The sequence below is a fragment of the Lissotriton helveticus genome, chromosome 11, assembly GCF_964261635.1.
Source record: "Lissotriton helveticus chromosome 11, aLisHel1.1, whole genome shotgun sequence".
Classification (NCBI taxonomy): Eukaryota; Metazoa; Chordata; class Amphibia; order Caudata; family Salamandridae; genus Lissotriton; species Lissotriton helveticus.
The window spans coordinates 398,333,423-398,350,540 of record NC_136072.1 but is presented as its reverse complement, the minus strand read 5'-3'; the positions used below and the strand labels follow the sequence as shown (position 1 = coordinate 398,350,540).

General features: G+C 46.6%; 1 protein-coding gene across 3 annotated transcripts in view; it reads right to left on the bottom strand.

Annotated features, from left to right (window-relative positions):
- LOC144791193 (alpha-1,4-N-acetylglucosaminyltransferase-like) overlaps positions 1 to 17,118 on the bottom strand; it is a 472,405-nt gene that overhangs the window by 108,098 nt on the left and 347,189 nt on the right. The window lies entirely within an intron of this gene.

Genomic DNA, 17,118 nt, shown 5'->3' with positions numbered 1-17,118 from the left:
GATTATCGGGAGACAGACCACGTAATTAATGTATGCGTGGTCGACCCTCAGGTAGTCCTGGCGGTGCTGGACAAATGTTGCCGAGGATCAATAGCGTCGAAATTTGAAATCGCAATTAATTTCCCGTAAGATGCAATTTCAGACACCAATATAGTACAACTTCCGGTAAAGTGCTAAAGTGGACTGCCACTTACCTGACAAAGCCTTGCCACAGGACGCCGCCACTGCCAAGAGTCAACAGGGCCTTAACCCACACCGCCACCGGCCATGAGTCAGCCACATCATTCTCCGTGCCGCCGCCCCGGGACCACAACTCCCGGTAGGCACAGCGGCGGCGCGTACCGCTGATGACGCGCCCGTACCAGGAGGTGCTTAAAGCAGGCGCAGAGCTCGGCGGAGCGGGGGAAACTGCCACTTACCTGACAAAGCCTTGCCACAGGAGGCCGCCACTGCCAAGAGTCAACAGCGCCATAACCCACGCAGCCACCGGCCAAAAGTCAGCCACATCATTCTCCGCGCCGCCGCCCCGGGACCACAACTCCCGGTAGGCACAGCGGCGGCGCGCACCGCTGATGACGCGCCCGCACCAGGAGGTGCTTAAAGCAGGCGCAGAGCTCGGCGGAGCGGGTGAAACTGTGCCACTTACCTGACAAAGCCTTGCCACAGGATGCCGCCACTGCCAAGAGTCAACAGGGCCATAACCCACGCCGCCACTGGCCAAGAGTCAGCCACATCATTCTCTGCGCCGCCGCCCCGGGACCTCAACTCCCGGTAGGCACAGCGGCGGCGCGCACCGCTGACGATGCGCCCACACCAGGAGGTGCTTAAAGCAGGCGCAGAGCCCGGCGGAGCGGGGGAAACTGCCACTTACCTGACAAAGCCTTGCCACAGGACTCCGCCACTGCCAAGAGTCAACAGGGCCATAACCCACGCCGCCACCGGCCAAGAGTCAGCCACATCATTCTCCGCGCCGCCGCCCCGGGACCACAACTCCCGGTAGGCACAGCGGCGGCACGCACCGCTGACGACGCGCCCGCACCAGGAGGTGCTTAAACAGGCGCAGAAACCTCGCTTCGCGGGACGCGCCGGGCAAAGCCACGGGCCAAGGGCGGGCCCGTTTAAGCCCGTTCAGGACCGGACAAGAACGGGACGGGCCACCCCTCTGACATCCGTCGCAGTACCAAAAAGGTCAGTGTCGCATTGCAAGAGATTGGATGTGATATTTATCAACTGTTATTTGAACTGAGTAACATCCAGGACATAGCAAGGATGGCTACTCCACCAGTAGCAGGAAATCAACGGGTGGATCATTATTGGGAACCTTAGATAATTTTCTCATTAGAGTATCATCTGTACTTGCAAAGGATATAGAACTTACTGAGAAAAGACTATCCTTGGATATATCTTTTCACAAAAGATCTTCCCTGGGCCCCCTGGCAGGAGCCAGATCACTGATACATTTACAAACTGACTCACAGGGCACGCTTCCTCCGTCGGGAGTGGCAATTACTCTGTCGCCTCCGTCAGTAACAATCTTGAATATAAGTGATAACTCTCCAAGAGATGGAGTTCCTGTCAGTGATGTTGTGGAAAAGTAAATTTTGTCATGTTCTGTGTCCCTACGTGTCCTCCATCTTATGTTATGTGTGCATGATTAAATATGCATATGTATCCCCCATGTTTGATTAAAGACGCAATTACAGTTGTGTCCATCTCTAGTATGCCAGTTTCCAGTTCTCGTGAAAGCTACGAGTATCAGGCCTATGTAAAGTTACATTGCCACGTTTCTCAGTGTGCACGTTATTTCATTGTAAAATCTCCGTTTCTAGGCCTCAAAAGGGCCCGGACACCAGATTCAGCTCCTGTCTCCTGAGCCTCGCTGAGGAGCGATACAGCCCCCACCTGTATCCTCGACCCTTCACTTACTTCCTGCCTCACAGTGCCCGGCTCAGCCTGGCTCTGCCTACGAGTCTGCCAAGAGTATGTTATGATTCTAGTTATCAGTCCAGCCCTCCTTCTCTGCATTCCTAAGCTACTGAATCGCATCAATAGTTTCCGTCATTGTCTAGCCTTTACGTCTCCATGTAAGAGAAATACTGCATTTAATGGTCATTTAATATTCTTCATCACGCACTACATGTAGAATAATGCATGCTCCAGTCTTAGAGTCCGTTAGCCTCTCCCCTCCTGACTCTTAGTTTATATCAACATGTTCTCTAAACATCAGATACTAGATACTGTTTAGGTACATGTCGCCCTGACTCTCCAGACTTCAGTCTCTACTCCTAGCACAGAGTTCATAGCCCCCAGCTTCTCCTAGTAACACGTCATTGTCAGTTTGCGCGCACCATTAGGTTAGAGGTCCCGGCTCCTTAGGTAGCCCCCTCCATGTTTCCGCCCCATTTATGACATATTCTGTTACGTTTGCATCACATGTCTATGTATACGCCCCTGTTACACCCATTTTCACCCTTATCTTTCGCGACTGCTATTGACCACACCCACTGCTCCGCCTACTGTAATTCATTGTAATGTAACTGTTTTAGTATATATATTTGTGCACTGTTATTAAATGTTGTGCCGATTCTGATCCTGCCCCCGGCAGCGCTGCCATCCTGTTCCCGTGCAGGTTGTCCTGTTCCTGTCCTTTATGCTGTATTAAACCTGCAAACTCCTACTACCTCGAATCTTGACTCTTATTTATTGAGCTATCTGTTATTGCTATGTCCAGTAAAACCTAGATCCGGTATTATTTATTTATATACCACATAATGGCGCCCGAATAGGGACTTGCCCTTTCCCCACGCGCCGGTGAAGCCACGCCGGCCCCCTGACCCTCTGCAGCCGTGACGGAACCATACCGTGCACGTGCAGATATTTCTGCTTCAAGTATCCCTCAGGCCCACGGAGGAGACGGAGGTGGCGGTCCAGCATCCAGACGAGGCGGTGGAGGAACGCGGCGAGTCCCGACCAGAGCCCAAGCCGAGAGTCCAAGGTCCGAGGTATCCGGAGGCCCACCCGTAACAGAAGTTCGAAGTTCGTCCGTCCGGCGTCGAAGCAGTCCAGTCCAGTCCGAGGCCTTCCGTTCTTGCTGCCCGGTGAGTACCATTGCTGGGGTAGTATCTAGACAGGGTCAATCTAATTGACTCTGGTCCGTGGGTTGGTGGTACACAGACCCAAAACGAAGTGTCCACTTCGGTGGATGCGGGTCCTGACGTGTCTCTTTATGAGACCGGTAAGTTTTGTACTGTTTCAGCAGTGCATCTAGTTTCTGTTCTAGTCAGTTCTGTTCTCGAGAAAATTCATGTATTCTGTTTTCAGTATTCCAGGTAGTATTCTGTTCGAACTGTTATTTTAAATATTCTTCATGTATTTTAATGTCGTGGTATGAATGTGAAGTAATTATCGTGTTCATTGTGTATTGTATTGTGTCTAGATTACAGTTCAGTCATGCCCTTATTCTCGAAATTACGTCAGTTAAAAACTAGAAAAGGTCTGCTAGAAGCAGCAGTTCCTGTCCCGCCTAGGGACAGTCCAGGTCATTTTATGTATCAGAAGCATGGCATAAGTGCCATATTATATCTAGATTTATGGGTAGAGTATACCAAAGAGTTAGAGGAAAAGTATAGATGGCCTGTATCAGGTACGTGGGATGCCGAGTGCATCATGAGAGTAGAAGAAGCATTATGGAAAAAGAAAGCCAGACAGTCACAGAAAGATGCCATCGAGTTATGGCGCAAAGAATCTCATAAAAGAACCGAAAAAGAAATCAGAAAGTCAGAACTAAGTAGAGAATCCTTGGAACGAGCCCAGGAAAGGGAACTAATCGAGATAGGTGAACGAGTTAAAACAGAACAGTCAGACAGACAGAGGCATGCCCTCATCAAGGGTATGTATCCTCTTCTTGCCGAGGGCTTGCCAAAAGCGACCCCGGAGGCATCCAGTAATTTTCCGCCACCATTGGTTCCGACCAAGCTACGTCACAAACCGACCGCAGCTGATATTTTCATCTCGTCCTATTTGGACGACACAGTCCCGGAATATGCAAATCCTGTTCCGCCAGTCCCTGTAAATCAGGCAATTCCTGCTCCCCCAGACACCGGGGCACCTCTTGCAGTACCTGCTACGGTACCCCCGGTCCAGCCTACATTACAATTTCCCGCCGCGCTGGTACGGAGTATCAGTCGACGATTCCAGTTTAGGGGCCGCAGGAGGAGGTCCTCCTGGTACCCCGCCACCGCACCAACGTAGAACGTTGGCCGAGTTACATGAATGTGCGTTACAGCGTACGCCCAAATTTAAGTCCGTTGCAGAAATCCGACGAGCTCTCACTGAATGCCGCTATGATCCAGTTGCAGGTGATGATAGTACAGTAATATATTCCATCCGTGTAAGACGGGTGACCGGGTATTTAGACACCCTACCAGATATGAAAGGAGATCTAGACAGAATATATCGTTTCATCCGTACAGGGGATGATCCAGAAAGTATTGGCGAAGCCATGTCTCAAAGGAAAGCTGAGATCCAGCTCATGTTATTAAAGTTTCTGATTAATTGTCTAATAAGAGAACAAGATTCCCCGACTAAAGATCAGGCCGAAATGAAAATCCTGACAAGGTGGAGTGATAATATAGCCGAGGGTAAACACAAGACTATCAGTAGTATAGAGAGTATGTACAAGAAAATTCGTAAGGAAATACTAAAGTTACACGAACAACGTAAAGCAGCACAAGTAAGCGAGAAAGAAAATGACTCTACCGAAGAGGTAGAGGACGAGAATCCCACTAGAATAGCGTATGTAGGAAAATCTAGATTTCCAGATCGCCATTTGCGCCTAGAACACAAGTCAGTTTTACATCATCCAGCACCAGAACAAGGTTCTCTGGAACAAGTATTTCAAGCTACCGATCATATTCTGAAATCACGAATCGGTTACAGTGAGTTAAGTACTATGCATGAACAAGAACTAGCCCGATCAGCAGTCCGATGGATTACTGATTCTACCACTTTTCCAGACGAAATAGTGGCACAAATGTTCCTGAAATTGCCCCCAGCCGAGCAGCGACTGGTGGGTATGTATATGATCCAGCACCTCATTACATTGTATGAGGGTCAACATTCTGATCCAGGTCCGTTACACGATGTCCTGAACGAGTTACTCCAGTATAGATGGAAAGGTTTAGGTACCGATTTAATTAGTGTCATTCTAGAACAGCGCTACAAATATAGTATGTTCTTGAACCCGCATTTTGTTCATGTCTCACCTCCAGAAAGTAAACCGTTTTACATAGACAGACAGAATCCGTTACGAGAAGTACACCCAGTTAGGACAACAGATGGTGAAATGCAACGAGTGTTTGTTTACACTCCGATTACAAAGATGGAACTCTTAGAGATGAAAAAGTTAATTCCCTGTCATGATAAAGATCCAGCAGGGTTCCACCGAGAATTAAAGGACATGCTCCGTATGGGAGAATACACGTATCCAGATATTATTAAAATGTTAAAAGTCCTGTTGCCCGCAGGGGTATATGAAAAACTCAAGGAAAAAGATTGGGAGGTGGGAGAGAAAAAGATCGATTGGGCAGTTCTCGAAGCTGAAGATAAGGCACGAGTACCAGGTACCGGTCTAGGAGAGAAATGTAAGGAATTACCAGAACTGTTAATACAAGTTTTGCCAAGATTATTAGCCACTAAAAAGGAAGACTGGGATGCAATCTCAGCCTGTAAACAGAAACAAGACGAAGACACTAGTGATTTTTATTCTAGATTCGAGAAATGTTTTAGTATAAACAGTGGCCTCAAGACAAGTAGCGAGTCATACCCTCATCTTTTTGTTACTAAATTAGTCGAGAATTCAAGTCCACAAGTTAAGAATCGAGTTTTGAAAGTCGAAAGTACCTGGCAAGCTAATACCCCGTCCCAGATGTTACAGATGCTTCAATACCACCAGAATAGAATCAGAGAAGAACAAGATCATGAAAGAAAACGTATGAAAGACACGAAAATGAAAGTGCTAGTTGCACAATCTATTCCTCAAGACAGTCAGAAGAGGGGTCCGAATCAAGCCAGTCATCCTACAGCTCCCGTTAAAGGGACATGCAATTATTGTAAACAGCCAGGTCATTTCATAAACGAGTGTGCAGTTCTGAAACACAATATAGCTACCGGTAAAACTAAAGAAAGACCACGTCCGCCTAGACAAGAACAAGTTTCACAGACTTCTCAGCCACAGAATGCACAACAGACAGTTCCAGCACCGCAGCCTATTGCTGCAACACAGCATGTTACACAGCAGATGTACCAGTATGCGCAGTCTGAGTATCCAGAGTATCAGCCATATTCATGAAACAGCCTAGAGAGGGAGGTAGGCTTGCCTCTCATCGAGATACCTGTAGATCAAGAGGGTCCCTATGTTCATAGTCAAGTATTAGGGAAAGACAGAAAGTTTTTGATTGATACAGGGGCAAGTAGGACCACCATCAGTCACGCCGAAGTTCCAGGGGCTCCGCTCTCAGGCTCAAGAAATGTTTCCCTTGGATTTTCAGGAAAGCCTATTATAAATGAGATATCTCAGCCAGTTACTCTAGAAGTAGGTCCATTGTCCCGCACTACTGATCTGTTACTTACGAAGTCATGTCCAGAAAATCTGTTAGGCATTAAGACACTGAAAGAATTAGGTGCAGTCATATGCTGCTCCCCAGAGGGAATACGATTGTTCCTACGTGACTTCAAGGGTCACTATGTATTACGAGATTTTGATCCGAGATTGTCTAATGTTCCGCAGCATCTATGGGCACAAGGTCCAACTGATGTTGGTTATATGCAAATCACACCCCATCGTGTGACTCTCAAGCCAGGTGTAGTGTTACCACGAATCAGGCAGTACAGATTGCCACCTGAGGCTGTAGCAGCCTTATCCAAAATTATTGACGAGCTCATCGCTCAAGGAGTAGTTGTAGAAACTGACTCCAATGTATGTAATTCTCCGATCATTCCAGTCATGAAACGTACTGATCCAAATGCACCCCCAGTATATCGATTAGTGATTGATCTCCGGGAACTTAACAAATGTATTATTCCCCAGTACCCAGTTGTCCCAGATATCTCTTCCCTATTGACAGCCATTGATTCTGAAGCCTCATTTTTTACAGTCATAGACCTCAAGAACGCGTTTTTCAGTGTCCCCATTCATCCAGACAGCCAGTTCCTTTTCGGATTTTGTTTAAATGGAAGGAGCTATATGTTCACACGAGCTCCTCAAGGTTTCACAGAAAGTCCTAGTATTTACAGTCAAGCACTTAAGAGACAACTAGACAATATTCACATGCCAACTGACACTGCCCTGCTCCAGTATGTCGATGATCTACTGATCACAGCCCGTTCTGAACGTGCTTGCGAGCGAGCATCCCTTACAGTCTTGTATTTCCTTGCCGAGATGGGGCACAAGGTGTCCCCTTCTAAGCTTCAATTCTGTGTCCAGCAAGTGATCTACTTAGACCACTTACTGTCCAAGAGGGGTAGGCAGTTGACACCTGACCGTATCCAGTTAATAGCGAGTCTTCCTCAGCCCAAGACCCAGAAGGAGGTACGTGCTTTTATTGGCCTCACTTCTTACTGCAGACAATGGATTCCTCAGTATGCATTTCTAGCTAAGCCATTGATACAGTTAACGACACAGGAGGCAGCCGTATCGACTGTCCTCCCTTGGACATCTGAACATACATTTAGTTTTAATGAGTTAAAGAAGGCTCTATGCCAAGCTCCAGTTCTAGCAACACCGAACTACAGTAAGCCTTTTACACTTTTTGTCACTGAACGCGAAGGTACAGCATTATCTGTTCTCACACAAGATCAAGCAGGACAATACAAGCCCTGTGCTTATTTTTCGAGCACATTAGATCCTGTAGCCCAGGCTCTGCCTGCGTGCCTCAAGTCAGTTGCAGCCACAGCACTAGCTATCAGACAAAGTGATTCCATAGTATTAGGACATTCCTTGACAGTACAAGTCCCACACTCCGTGGAAGTTCTTTTAAACCGAACACAGACTCAGCACTTGACAATTGCACGTTTAACAGGTTATGAATTGACACTGTTCCAGCCACACATAGAAATCAGACGGTGCAACGTTTTAAATCCTGCTACACTGTTACCGTCAGTTACTTCAAATCCTGCCACACATGACTGTGTGGTAGTAGTTAATATTATGACTAAGCCAAGACAAGATCTGACAGATATTCCATTACCAGATCCCGACCTGACACTTTATGTGGATGGTTCATGTATGAGAACAAGTACAGGAGAACTAGTAGCCGCGTATGCAGTGACTACTGACACTGAAGTTATAGAAACACACCGTATTGTCACCCTGTCTGCTCAAGCAGCAGAGCTATTGCTCTGACACAAGCCTGCATACACGCCAAGAACCTGAAAGTTAATGTTTACACAGATTCACGTTACGCATTTGGAGTCGTACACGACTTCGGAGTGCTCTGGCAGGAGAGAGGTTTCATGACTTCTCATGGAACCAAGATTCAGCATGGTCTCCTTATTCAAGCTCTGTTAGATGCCATACACTTACCGACATCCATTGCTATCATGAAATGCAAAGCACATACGAAAGTTACTGACACTATTTCTCAAGGTAATGATCTAGCAGATCGCACAGCCAAGCTTACAGCACAGACACCAGACATTCCAGTTAATAAGACACCGACATACACTCCAGATCTGACTACCTGTATGACAGTTAAGGACCCCACTCAAGATGTCATAGATATCCAGTTACATGCTACTCCCGATGAAATCAAGAAATGGTCCGAACAAGGAGGGGTCCAGACAGATCAGGGATGGGTAACGAAGGGTAAAGCCACATGGTTTCTCCCCGACTCCATGGTTCAAGTCATTATCAATACCGCACATAGTCCAGCACATTTAGGAGAAAAAGCTATGTTAGACAGTATCCAGAACATTTGGTTCAACAAGCATTTACGAGCTGCAGCCAAGCAGAAAGTCCGTACCTGTATGATATGTTGTCAGTTTAATCCAGGTAAAAGTGTTCCGGTGGAACAAGGTGGATTCCAGCCCCCTGACCACCCTTTTGAAGTCCTCCAGATGGATTATATTCAGATGGAGCGATGTCGAGGTTTCAAGTATGTCCTTGTAGTGGTATGCGCTTTGTCCAGGTGGACAGAGGCATATCCAGTCCCAGATTACACAGCCGCGACCACTGCCAAGCAGTTGGTTCGTGAATTCTTCCCCCGCTACGGACTCCCTAGAGTCGTATATTCTGATAACGGCCAGCCATTCTCATCTGAGCTCATGAAACATGTTTCCCTGTTGTTAGGGTACCAGTGGAAGTTCCATTGTGTACGCCATCCAGAAGCAGCCGGTCTCGTAGAGAGACATAATCAGACCCTGAAAATCCGAATCGCAAAAGTATGTAAAGAGAAAGGTGTAGACTGGCTAGTAGCTCTGCCAGTTGCCCTATTTTATATGCGCATGGTCGCACATTCCAGATCAGGTCTGTCCCCTTATGAGGTCGTATTCGGCCGCCCCCCTAATATGTGGGGTACACCTAGACCTCGAAGTATTACCGATGTTTCAAGTAATATGCTGACAGATTACCTAGCTTCCTTGATGTCTGCCCTCAACTCTTGTCGTTCACAGGTTGCTGCCGCATTTCCAGACAATACCGAGGTGGCACCGCATGAAATCGTTCCCGGATCCATGGTTTTGGTCAGGAACTTTGATCGTTCAAGTCCGCTGGAGCCTCGCTGGAAGGAACCCCGACAGGTCCTCCTGGCCACCCATACTGCCGTCAAGCTGGAAGGCAGGAAGGGCTGGGTCCATTTGTCACATGTGAAAAGATTTTTTGGATTGAAACCTGTTTCAAAGAACATTTCCGAGGATCTTAAAGACTGCCAAAGTACTATTCTTAAGGACTGTCCCGCAAAAGACATTGCTACGAACCCTTCCCTGTTAGAGAAAACTCCGCAGCAGGAGTATAAGCTTAAACTAAGGTCTAGTAAAATAAGTCAGCCAGTTTGATTGTCTAAGTCCTCCCCTAGGTGAAACGGTTAGACCGGTTTCTGACATGTATATAATAGACCCCCACAGAGAGAGAGTTAGTGAGAACTCTAGAAGTTGCACTATTATTTTATGTTTTCTGCTATATTTCAGCATTATAATTTCCTGCACCAGTTATGCATTTTATTTGTGTTTTTCAGTTTCTCATGTAAATAAGTCTGCTAATGTTACAGTAGAGCACACGTTTAGTGATCTGCCTCCTCATGAACTCTCTTATCGTCTTGCTATGCGTAATAACTCATTTATCCGCATGTTACATTATTCACACCAGACCAGCAATGCCACAAATTGTTGGGTGTGTGGTCGACTCCCCCCTTTCCAGACACCGAAGGGAGTTCTGCCACTCTTTCCTTATCCATTTTCACATAATGGTTCGTGTGGAGCATGGTCCACGTTAACGTCATCCTCAACAGATATGTCTTTACTTAACAGTACATGTTTCCCAGACAAGCAAGGTCTTCCCCACAGAACAGGGTTAGATCTAGAGAATGAAGTTTATAATCTAGGTAATTATTCTTCGAATTTCATGGTCCTGAATGTTCAGTCTGATTCTACTCCAGACTTACCTGCTATTTCAGTACTACCAGTCAAAGGTGAATTATGTGTCCGAAATAATGGTTCCGTACATGTAGGCCATAGTGATTGTACTACTATTGTCAAGTATAGTGACAGTGGGAAATCTATTTTCAAAGCTTCACGTCATTCTTATTTTGTTTGTGGTCAGACCGCATATGTTCGTCTACCCCTCGATTGGGAGGGAACATGTTACATTGCCTTCCTACTGCCACCAGTTTTCCTAGCCCCACCTGACTATCATAGGAATTCCCACCTAGTACATACTAGACACAAGAGAAATTTCCCGATTGTCGATTATACTGAAACTGCTCTAGAACAATACATAGATATCAATAAAGGTGTCTTCCCCTACTTAGGTACTGTTGTAAATAGTAAACTGATACGTAGATTAACCAGAACACTTGAAGCAGTAGTGATTGAGACTACTTCTGCTCTAGGTAACTTAACCGAAGAACAATCCTTTATGAGAATTGTCGTGCTCCAGAATCGTCTCGTCCTTGACGTCATACTGGCCGATAGGGGCGGGGCATGTAGAGTCATCGGATCTAGTTGCTGCATTTTCATTCCTAATAACGCGCCGTCTGTTTATTCAGCTATTACCAGACTCCATAAAATTGCCCATATGTTACACCAAGATCCAGGCACCTGGACATGGTCCGGTTGGTTCTGGAATATAATTTCCGCCTGGGGATGGAAAGTATTGTCATTTCTAGGTATTGCAGTAGCGATCATATTCAGTTGCTGCCTCTGTTTACAATGTGGCCCTGCGATTTGCGGCATTTGTGCTACATCTTGTATTCCTAGTCCCAAGTCCCGTCCTAAATCCCGTTCCAAGAAAATTCGAGACGAGCAAATGATACTGTATGAAATGATAGATGGTATCATGAATATTGATGTTTCCTGATGGAAACGTAGTGACAAGGAGGGAATGTGGAAAAGTAAATTTTGTCATGTTCTGTGTCCCTACGTGTCCTCCATCTTATGTTATGTGTGCATGATTAAATATGCATATGTATCCCCCATGTTTGATTAAAGACGCAATTACAGTTGTGTCCATCTCTAGTATGCCAGTTTCCAGTTCTCGTGAAAGCTACGAGTATCAGGCCTATGTAAAGTTACGTTGCCACGTTTCTCAGTGTGCACGTTATTTCATTGTAAAATCTCCGTTTCTAGGCCTCAAAAGGGCCCGGACACCAGATTCAGCTCCTGTCTCCTGAGCCTCGCTGAGGAGCGATACAGCCCCCACCTGTATCCTCGACCCTTCACTTACTTCCTGCCTCACAGTGCCCGGCTCAGCCTGGCTCTGCCTACGAGTCTGCCAAGAGTATGTTATGATTCTAGTTATCAGTCCAGCCCTCCTTCTCTGCATTCCTAAGCTACTGAATCGCATCAATAGTTTCCGTCATTGTCTAGCCTTTACGTCTCCATGTAAGAGAAATACTGCATTTAATGGTCATTTAATATTCTTCATCACGCACTACATGTAGAATAATGCATGCTCCAGTCTTAGAGTCCGTTAGCCTCTCCCCTCCTGACTCTTAGTTTATATCAACATGTTCTCTAAACATCAGATACTAGATACTGTTTAGGTACATGTCGCCCTGACTCTCCAGACTTCAGTCTCTACTCCTAGCACAGAGTTCATAGCCCCCAGCTTCTCCTAGTAACACGTCATTGTCAGTTTGCGCGCACCATTAGGTTAGAGGTCCCGGCTCCTTAGGTAGCCCCCTCCATGTTTCCGCCCCATTTATGACATATTCTGTTACGTTTGCATCACATGTCTATGTATACACCCCTGTTACACCCATTTTCACCCTTATCTTTCGCGACTGCTATTGACCGCACCCACTGCTCCGCCTACTGTAATTCATTGTAATGTAACTGTTTTAGTATATATATTTGTGCACTGTTATTAAATGTTGTGCCGATTCTGATCCTGCCCCCGGCAGCGCTGCCATCCTGTTCCCGTGCAGGTTGTCCTGTTCCTGTCCTTTATGCTGTATTAAACCTGCAAACTCCTACTACCTCGAATCTTGACTCTTATTTATTGAGCTATCTGTTATTGCTATGTCCAGTAAAACCTAGATCCGGTATTATTTATTTATATACCACAATGTAGGTAGAGCCCCATCCCCTAATATTAAAACCCGATCGGCTGGCCAAGTAAAACCAGTTTTGGTCCAGCCGAAGGGGGGGGGCAAGTAAAAAGGAAGCGCCCTGGGCCCCAAACTAATGCTGGAGGGAAAAAAGCAAGGTCTTGTAAAAATACTGTTCCTGCTGATGATCCAGTAGTGATGCCACCAATTAGCCCTGCACAACTTGGTATGGTCGATAAAAACAGGCAGGGAAGTCACTTGGATACCAGGGGGAGGAACCATATCTGGACTTGGGACCTTCTTTCTGGAAAAGACTGGAGGGCACTCTTAAGAAGATGTGTCACCCATTACATGAGCGGTTGGACTCTATAAAAAATAGACTGGTGTGCCTTGAACTTTCGTTGGCAACAGCTCAGAAACAGGCAGGATCAAGGCACAGTGCTCACAGTGTACGGGCGAAAACACCTGTAGCACATGGTTCAATTGGTCCTAATAGTGGTGCCGGGACAGGGCAGGGCGTTAGGCCAATCTTGGCTGCTGACAAGGTGCACACTGCTAATTCTCAACCCTCTGCTTTGACAGGGGTGGGAAATATAGGTCAGGCTAGTGGGGCGCCTCAAATTACTTTGGCTCGGACAGATGCACCCCCGGCACTCAATCATACAGGGGCGGGAGCGACACTATTGAGCAAAGGAAGAAATCAGAGAGATGGTGCTAAGTTGGATGCTAGACAGCATAATTTGCCTGCTTTGCCCAGGGCTCACAGTGAACCTCCCTTATCCTGTATTGATCTCCCTCCCCAATCAGCCCCCTTTGTGGTAGTTTTGGTAGGGGTTCCACCAGTAGATCACGTGAAACGAGAATCATACCTAGACCTTAAGCATAAGTGTATTTTCTGGCTTAACAAGTACCGCCCATTGCCAGCAAATATGCGAGCTGAAATCCTGGGTGTTAGGAGAGTCAACTGGATAGGCAGGGGATTCAAGACGGTGGCAGGAGACTGTATCATTATTAATTTTAGAGACCAGATATGTGTTAATTATATTTGTAACTGGCCTCAAAATGATCAGTCTAATGGGATACAAGCTCTACCCATACCCTATGTTTATGGCCCCCCAACTCCAGTTTCCTTTGAGAGGGACATGTTTTCACAGGGGGCTGTATCAAACCTCTGCCCACTAGGGAACATAAGGTTGTTCAATAGATTCCAGGCCTTGTCGGGGCTGGGGGATTGCGACTGACACTATGAGCTACAAAGGTCCATCCTGGGCAGTAGGGGCATAAGGGAAGGGGCAGAGATCGGGACAGTGCAAGTGTCCCCCCAGAGTAGTAGGGAAGAAGGGAAGGTTGAGGTTGGCCAAAGTAACACGTGTGATGTCATTATTGAGGCGTCAAATGTAGATCAGTTTCTGGGCAGACAGAATAATGTATACCATGGCTCAGGTCGTTGCCCCCTACGGGGCGAACTGGCCGCAACACCTAACGGACCATTATGTCAGACATCGTTGGTCTCATGGAACGTGGCAGGACTGGGGTCAAAACTTAACTTGCAGGCTTGGGTAGAATTCATTGACCGCTTTGACATTTGTTTGTTTCAAGAGGTTTGGGCGGTTGAACCAATGTTTAGAGTGGGATATCTGAACTTTTTTGTTCCTGCTGTCAAAAAAAGTCAGGGGCGACCTATGGGGAGTTTAGTGATATGGGTCAGGGAGTCCTTAAAATGTCGTACCCAGTTGCTCCCTGTTGTAAGTAATGATATTCTTGGTGTTAGGTTTAGTTTCCCTGCTAATTTAGAAATTGATATTTATAATGTTTATGCTAGGGGGCTTCAAGGTGGCAAGAAATCTGATGTTGTAGCAGAGCTGGACATATTACTACAGGCTACCCCCTAACATATTGTCACTGATTGCCGGTGACTTTAACACCACTTTTGAACCCCTTGGCTTGGATGATACACACCTAACAGAGGATGAGGATGCTAGGTGGGGAGTTCCTCAGCTTGGTACTAAACCCATAAGAAAATGGACCAAGGCCGCAATTCAGCTAAAGGGCCTCTGCATAGAAAACCAGCTGAGGGCTGCAAACGGGCGCACATTGTCAGATAAAATGGGGAAGGAAACTTTCGACAATGGTGCTAGGGCAAGCAACATTGACTATCTACTTGTCCCCCTTCAGATGTGGTATACTCTCCTTGATATGGAGGTAGTGATTCGTATTGAGAGCGACCACAATCCCCTGACTGCAATGTTTAACCTGGGTTTACATAAAGTGGATGATGCTCATGAGGGTTACACTCTCCCAGATTTAGTCATGGTAAATGACGAGCGCCACCTTAAATGGTGTCAAGTTGCAGAGCATCAGGAAATTATTGGTAATATTGAGGGAGATCTGGAAGGGGCTCTAGAGGCTATGGAGGAAGTCACCTTGAATGGGTCTCTCCTTAATTTTCTGTTAGAGGCACACAATAGGCTCTTCACCACACTGAAAACATATTTTTGCAAACCTAGCTTAGGAAAAAGAAGAACTCAAATTAAAAAACCAGAGAGTTGGTATGACGGCTCTTGCCGCCAAGCTAGGGGAGAGCTGGGTCAAGACTTTAAGTCCAAAGATATGGGTATAATAAGATTGGCCCGTGCGAACTATAGGCTTAAGCAACATACAGCTAAAAGGGATTGGGAAGAGGGCAGGTGGCAGGATCTTAAAGTGGCGTGTAATGCAAAGAATCCCAAACTTTTTTGGGAAATTTTTAAATGGGACAGCGGAGGGCATTGTGAGAGCCCCCATAATAATGTTGACCAAAATTCATGGGTTAATCTATTTTAAGCCCCAATACGCCAGCAGTGTTACTGGTATTAGCGAAGGAGCTTTTGATTATACTTTTTATAAGGAGCCTGTCTTCACTGTGGGAGAAGTGGATAGGGCGTTGGATCAAGTCACCGAGGGACGTGCTACCGGCATGGATTGTGTCCCCGCAGATCTATTTTTAAATAATAGAGGGTGTTGGCGGTTTTATATTTTGTATGTGGCAAACGCCATAGCCCAAGGGATGGAAGTCCCTAAATCATGGAATGGGGCAGAAATAGTGCAGTTGTATAAAAAGGGGGATAAGTCGCTTGCAGCCAATTATAGGCCAATAAGTTTGATTGACTGCATACAAAAAATCATGGGATGGCTGGTTTTGGGTAGAATCCAGTCCTGGATGGATAATGATAATATTTTGAGTCACCTCCAGGCTGGTTTCCGCCCAAACACAAGTACCATAGACCAGGTTTTCCGGTTTATTATGTTATATTGGCGTACCGTGGTCCTGGAAAAAGGTACTTTGTATGCCGTCTTTGTTGATTTAAAGGCGGCTTTTGACCTGGTCCCACGCAACACATTATGGAAAGTCCTTGCGGGGTTGGGGATGGCACCTGAACTGCTGAGCTTGATCGTCCGCCTACATGAGGGTACGTTCGCTCGGGTTCGGTGGGGTCACCAGGGGGAGGTTACGGAACCCTTTCCGGTGGAGCGGGGAGTGAGGCAAGGTTGCGGCATGGCGCCGACCTTGTTCTCGCTCTTCGTGAATGGGGTTGCAGATTTCCTCTCCCTGGTCCCGACTGATGCCCCTGCGATGTCTGGTGAGCGGGTCCCGATCCTCATGTTTGCGGACGATACCCTCATCATTTCAAAGACACCTAGTGGGCTCCAGCAAGCGCTGAAGCGCTTTGAAGATTTTTGTCTGGATAGGGGCTTAGAAATAAACACGGCAAAAACCAAGTATATGGTCCTTACTGGCTGTAAAACTTATGGGACTGCCAGGCCTTTCAGAGGGAGGATACATATGAATGGTTCCCCGCTGGAGCGGGTAGATGCCTTCACCTACCTGGGGGTTACCCTTCAGAGAGATCTGGGGTGGTCTAGCCAATTAGATATTGTGGTGCTAAAACACCGCCAGCAGGCAGGCATTCTTCTGAAAAAATTTACCTCTTCAAAAACAAAGCCCATTAGCCCATTATTAGAAGTATACGGGATGAAGGTGTTAAATTCGGCCCTTTATGGAGCCGAACTTTGGGGATTTGAAGATCTAAGAAAGCTGACGCTAGCAGAAAACGAATTCCTGCGAAAAGTTACTAGCGTTCCCATAAGTACCCCGTTAATACCACTAATGTGGGACCTTGGAAAAAAGGCGGTGCAGGATCTTGCCTTTCTGCGGCCATTACTTTACTGGCGCCGCTTATGGACCATAGAAAAATTACAGCACTATGCTCAGGGCCTGAGGGAGATAATGGCTAAGGATTCCTGCCAAAAAATACACTGGCTGAAGGTCATTCGGTCTTTACTTTTCAAATTGGAAATGAGCGAACTATGGGAAGAC